Here is a 6,194-nt window from a genome sequence, read left to right as displayed (position 1 = left end):
AATAAAAAACCCAATCAATATTAAATTATGGTGATTAGTGATTTTTCCATGCCCGTACATAATTTTATTTTCCTTCTTATAACAAAATTATGTGCATGAAATTAGGCTAAAAATTAATGGGAATACTTAGTTCAACAACTGTGTGTTCCTTACAAATTAATGTGGTGTTAATTTGCATTGCATGAGACGTGAAGTAGCATATTATGTCAAAGTAAGGAAATTACACAATAGACCTTGAAAAATAATAATAAAATAGTATGTATAACATGAAAATATAATTACAACCTTATCTGCAACTAATTTTAAAACCAAATAAAACACACCAGGTAACCAAAATCGGCTATCGCAGGTCAAAAATAACATTGTTGATTCATTGTGGGTCCGTAGCCTATAAATACTATTCAACGTGTGTCAGGTTTTTGTAAGTGGCCATCAGAAAAAGTAGGCAAAAAAACACTAAAATATTGTGGAAATTACATAATATATGGACTTTTGAATCAAAGTTTAAAAAATATGGCTTTTTTTTCTTTTCAAAATAGTTAATTTATGGTTTTTTTTAATTTTTTTTCAATTATATGAGTTTTTTTCCCCATAAAATTGTAATAAATCCTAATTATGCCATAATCTTACTATTAATTTAGTTTTGTTTAATTATATGAGTATTTATGTAATTTATTATTATTTTATAATTTTTTTACAATATTTTTATAGTTATTTCACTCTTTTTACGAGTTTATTTTTTACTTTAACTATTAAGAACCAACTTTACCAATTTTATAACTTCTCTTTCTCGGTTTTTCACTGTAACTATTCATCTTCTTCTTTCTTTTGAGCTTTTTGGTGTTATTATTTCTCCAATTTCAGAGAGAAACCGACAGACGACCATAGTGGCGAGGGGCTGAGTGTGGCGTCATCTGGATTTTCGATGACGAAGGTTAGTGTTTGTCATTGACGGTCTTCATTTTATCCTCTTGTGATATATATTTTCTTTATCCATTATTAGCTGTTTTGTTGGTCTCTTAGATGCAGAGATTGTTGTCGTCATCGAATGGTGGTGGAGGGTTAGAGCGTACAGTGGAGGTACAACTTTTTGTTTTTAATTTTTGTTTTTTTTTTTCATTTTGGTGATAATCTCTGTCTATTTTATGTTGTTTTCCTTTTGTTTTTTTTTCTATATTATGTGTAATGTCGATCTCTGATTTTTATGTTTTTCATTTTGTGTATGTCTTTTGATTTGTCCGATTCTTTTAGATAGTGATCGTCTGCTGCATTGGGTTGGATTGTGAGATATTATTCTATCTATTGTTTGAATTTTCTTTTTTTATTGGTATGTTTTACTATTATTGTTGTCCTCTATTGTTCATTTTTTCTTTTTATATTTTGGATTTTGAATAGTTAGATGCATTTTTAGAGTAATGGTCTGTTTTATTTTGTTTGGTTTTAGAGATATTTGTTTTGTCTATGAGTTGAATTTTAGTTATTTTATTGGTCTGTTTTAGTCTCTTAGTTTAATGCAGTAGTTTGACTCTTTAGTATGTGGTTTTAATGCTCTGCTTTTGTTTTTATGTTTGTGTAGAAATTTTTCAAAATGGGGGGAATGTTGTCCCTTCTAAGTCCACTAATAAGGCTGGACCATCAGTAAAATTGCAGCGTTCTCCTCGAAGTCCTGAGAGATGATTGACGTCCCGTGGACCTGTTATTATCGATGACACTAACAATCAGGTATTTTAGTTTCTTATTTTCATGTTTTCAATGATGTTTTTTTTAGTATGTTGTTTAGTTTATTTATAGTTAGCGAATTTTTATATGTTGAATAACTGGTTACTATATTTTTGTTTATTGTGTTTATATCCTGTTATTGGTTATAGGTAATTTGTTACTTTGAGATTATTCATATTTTAAATGTGTTGTTTAATTGTTAAGGTATCTTGTTACTTTGGTAAGTAACTGGTTCCTTTTTTTGAGTGTCTATTTCTAATGATGCCAAGTAATCATTTTATTTGTGATTTTTATGTGTTCCTTATTTTTTTAGATTTGATATGTTTTTGCTTTGTATCAACCTATCTGGTTAAGTTTACAAGTCATTGGTTACCCTAGTTGTGTATGCTTTTTTCATGTGTTGTTTAATTTTCAAGGTAACTGTTATTTTTGGTAAGTAACTGGTTTCTTTTGTGAGTGTTTGTTTATAATGATTGTAAGTAATCATTTTTATTTGTGATTTTTACGTGTTGCTATTTTATATTTGATTTGTTTTTGTCTTGCATAGGTTGTAATGTAGCTTGTTAAATCTATAAGCAACTAGTTACTCTAGATGTGTATGCTTTTTCATGTGTTGTTTAATTTTTAAGGTAACTGTTTACTTTGGTACGTTACTGGTTTCTTTGTGAGTGTTTGTTTCTAATGATGCTATGTAATCATTTTTATTTGTGATTTTTAAGTGTTCTTGTTTTATATTTGATTTGTTTTTGCCTTATATAGGTTGTAATGTAGCTGGTTAACTTTTAAAGTAACTGGTTTCCTTAGTTGTGTATGATATTTTTTTAATGTTTTAGTTATTAGTAATTTTAATTTTGGTATCTGCGTTCTTTTTTTTTTTTTTTTTTTGCAGGCTGTGCATTATATGATCAAACTAGAATTTCGGTTTGGAACTAAGGTTCAACAATGGAATAAACAAGAGGTTATAGCTGATTTGAACAAAGTTTTTTCACCAAGAAGCATAAGGCCATGTTTAGAAGAACACCTTTTGGTCATTTTTTGGATATGCCAAGTACTGCACGGCAAGCAAAACTTGTACATAGTGTTTTAATGAGGGAAGTTCATCAGGAAAAAGTAAAATTTGAGTTTTGGTTTAAGCTTAGTGATAAGGTACTGAGATTTTCTATTAGTGAGTTTGGTTTTATTACTGGACCATATTGTGTTGGTAGTGTTGATTTAAGTATGTTTCCTGATGGTGGTAAAAGTATTAGGAAAACATTACCTGGTGTTAAAGGGAATGACAAAGTTAGTAAAAATGAAGTTAGTAATCTTTTTAATTAAAAGGATTTTAATGCTATGGAGGATGACCTTGTTGTGAAGTTGGGGATTGTTCACTTTTTGACTCGTTCTTTGTTTGGGACCATGAGTGAGACAGGGTAGACAACAAGTTTTTTGGTATGATTAATTGTGAATTTTTCATGTTGAAAAAGTTTGCATTTGACAAACTTTTGTGGCAAAAAACTAGGTGTTATATGCGCTTAGCTTTAAAAGAGAATAATGCTCTTTATATGAAGATTGCTAGGAAAGGAGGTGGGTCTCTCGATAATTATAGTTACACGTGTTTTGGTTTTTCTCTTGCATTTGTTATATGGATTTATGAGACACTTCCAAGTTGTTCATCGTTTTTATGTCGGAGGGTTGGTTCGACTTTTCAAAGGATATTGAATTGGCATAGCAAATATAGTGTGACTTGTCAATAAGTTCTTGAGAAAGTCTTGATAGATGAGAAGGTAAATTTTTTTCTTTTTTATTTTGTGTTGTATTTTTGTATCTGTTATATTTGTAAGTATCGATAACTTGTAATTTTTATGTTTTTTTATTTCATATTTAATTAGTGAAGCAACTTGTTACTATTTATGTTCTTTATATTTTATTCTCTTTGTTTTTTTTAATTTAGTGTAGATTGATGTCAATATTGTCATTCCTAATGAGGAGGAAAAAAAATTGGTTATTTTGAAAAATTTATCATTTGAAAGTGAATTCTGTCCAACTCCACCACCTATAGATGAGGACATTCCACTATTGGAGATGCCTTTGTTGATGCCTCTACTTTTTTTTGCCAAAGAAACGTTTGGAGGTTTGTTTTTATTTTTGTTTTTTCTTTCATTTTTTATTTATTTTTTGAAAACACTTTGTATGTCTGATTCTGTTTTAATGATTTTGTCTTCTTGTTTACTTTTATGTTGGATCATTATAATAAGGAGTTCCAAGATCAAATCAAGGAGATACATGTAAAGCTGACTAAAGTCCAAACTTCACAAAAGCTGATTCTTGGTGAAGTTGGTTCTTTGAAGAAAAATGTTGAAGTTGATTTTGCTACATCGATCGGTTTTCTTGTAGACATTAAGACTGATGTGTATCAAAACTGATGTGGAGATTTAGATTTTGAAAATCAATGGACTTTGACCATGTTTCTCAGGTAACTAGTTTCTTGTGTAATTGTCTTTTCATTAAATGTATGTTGTCTATCTTATTTATTTATTTTTATTATATTTTTTAGGATTATTTTGGTGATGTTTGTGTTGGAGGATACCAAGATGTTGAACTTGGTGAAAAGTTGGGGGCTGATTTGGAGCATTCTGTGAAGATTGCTTCAGATTTTATTACTACTGTTAAGGTATATTTTTTTTAATCATTTATTGTATAAGTACGTACTTTATTTTTAAATTTTTTTTTTTCTCTTTTATTTTTTCAGAGCCAATCTGAAGATGCAACATTGCTATGCTGACTCCTTCAACTCCTACATTTCATGTGTCTAATGAAATGTGAAAGTTATAAATGAGTAAGTTGAGAGACCACTACAAGAGAGCAGTTATTTGGAGGATAAAAGTAAGTGGTCGATTGTTGTTTATGATGCTTCAAGAGCAGTTGCTGGTGGGACGATTTTGCCTAAGAAAATAGTGGTGAAGGCGAGTGCTGTGATCAAGTCTCATTTTATGACAAAGTTTGGGTATTTTAAAGATGAAGGTAAACAAAAAAGAAAGAAGACTGTATTAGATAGTATATGTCTTTTTTCTAATGATCTTGGTCATAATCACACTGAACAACAAGCTTCTGAGTTTCATAGTTAGATCGAAACTAAAGTCAAGCACAATAAAAATTATGTATAAATTGTTATTTTTTAAAAAAAAAAATTGCTTGTTGAATTTGTTTGTTTAATTTTCTAAAAACTGTTTGGTTTATTTGTCTTTTAGGTTTAAGAAATATGATGATAACAATGTTGAGCTATCAATTGATTTCATTTTTATTTTTATTGATGAGAAGACTTGGTTCTACTGTCTGTATTATCCTGGGCAGTTCGTTGATTCCTCAGTAGGATTGTACATGGTTTGGTTTGGTGCGGTTTAGAAGAATTTTGAAACCAAACCGCTCATGCGGTTTTTTCAAAATGAAAAACCAAACCAAACCATTAAAATAAAAAAACCAAACCAAACCAAACCATAAATAAACGGTTTGGTGCGGTTTGGTTTGGTTTTAACCATATAACTAAATTACTAAAATTTTAAACTTTTTTTATTATAAAATAATTAACTAAATAATTGTATTTAAATAATAATAATTTTAGCTTTAATTTTAAGACCATAAAAGTCTACAAGAAGCTTATTTTCTTTGTTGTTGTGAGTAAGTATTTTGAATCATTTTATAGAAGTGGGAAAAAGAAATGTTTACTTTCTAAACAATGTGGGACTTTACATTTCTTTTTTTTTAGTTTTGGAAACTTGTGCATGTATTAAATACTACTAAAAACATATCTTAAACAACTAAATTGTGTTGGCTTGGATGGTTTGGTAGATTTTATATTAACTTAAGTGTAGGGGTTCAAATCTTTGAACCATCATTTCTAAAAACTATTTTTTTAGAAAAAATCACGGTCCGGTCCGGTTTAATTGGTTTTAAAAAATTAGAAACCGTGACCAAACCATTAAAGTTGAGCGGTCCGGTTAAAACCGAACCATCAAAAACGGTTTCACCGGTTATGGTTTTTGGCGGTTTGGTGCGGTGCGATTTGGTTCCAAACCACGGTTTGCGGTTTATATGAACACCCCTATTCCTCAGTGAGTTTCTTTCCTTTTATGTTGTGTTTATCATTTTTTTTTAAATTCCATTGATCTAGTTGAATTCTATATTATGTTTTGTTGGGGTAATCAGTTACCACAATCATTTGTTATGTTGTAATGCACTGTGTAACTAGTTACCCAAACTGTATAATTTGCTATGTAGCTGATGGTAACTGGTTACCCTTTATTTTTCAAATCTATTATCTGTAATGGGTAATAGGTTTCTTGACAGTTTGTCTTATAAGAATTTTTTTAAAATGCAGTATATTGATGTCATGATGTATTTTTTGAGGAGAAATGTTAAGTTATGCAAATGTTTGAAGAGGAGAGTCTCTACTACCGATAGTTGTTTTGGCCAAAATATTGTGTTCATGTATGAAA

The 6,194-nt window shown here is 29.5% G+C and overlaps 1 long non-coding RNA gene across 4 annotated transcripts; it reads left to right on the top strand.

Annotated features, from left to right (window-relative positions):
* The first annotated feature begins 759 nt into the window (after window positions 1–759).
* Window positions 760–4,901, top strand: LOC133799499 (uncharacterized). Of its 4 annotated transcripts, none has more exons than XR_009876418.1 (8): window positions 760–934; window positions 1,024–1,080; window positions 1,577–1,722; window positions 2,609–3,485; window positions 3,761–3,832; window positions 3,957–4,174; window positions 4,256–4,372; window positions 4,451–4,901. It is a non-coding gene; the product is annotated as an uncharacterized LOC133799499 (long non-coding RNA). The 4 variants fall into 4 exon arrangements; XR_009876416.1 differs by having other exon boundaries at window positions 3,658–3,832; XR_009876417.1 differs by having other exon boundaries at window positions 3,653–3,832.
* The last annotated feature ends 1,293 nt before the right edge of the window (window positions 4,902–6,194 follow it).

The sequence above is a fragment of the Humulus lupulus genome, chromosome 1 (assembly GCF_963169125.1).
Source record: "Humulus lupulus chromosome 1, drHumLupu1.1, whole genome shotgun sequence".
In the NCBI taxonomy this organism is placed as follows: Eukaryota; Viridiplantae; Streptophyta; class Magnoliopsida; order Rosales; family Cannabaceae; genus Humulus; species Humulus lupulus.
This window is presented reverse-complemented; position numbering and strand designations above follow the sequence as displayed.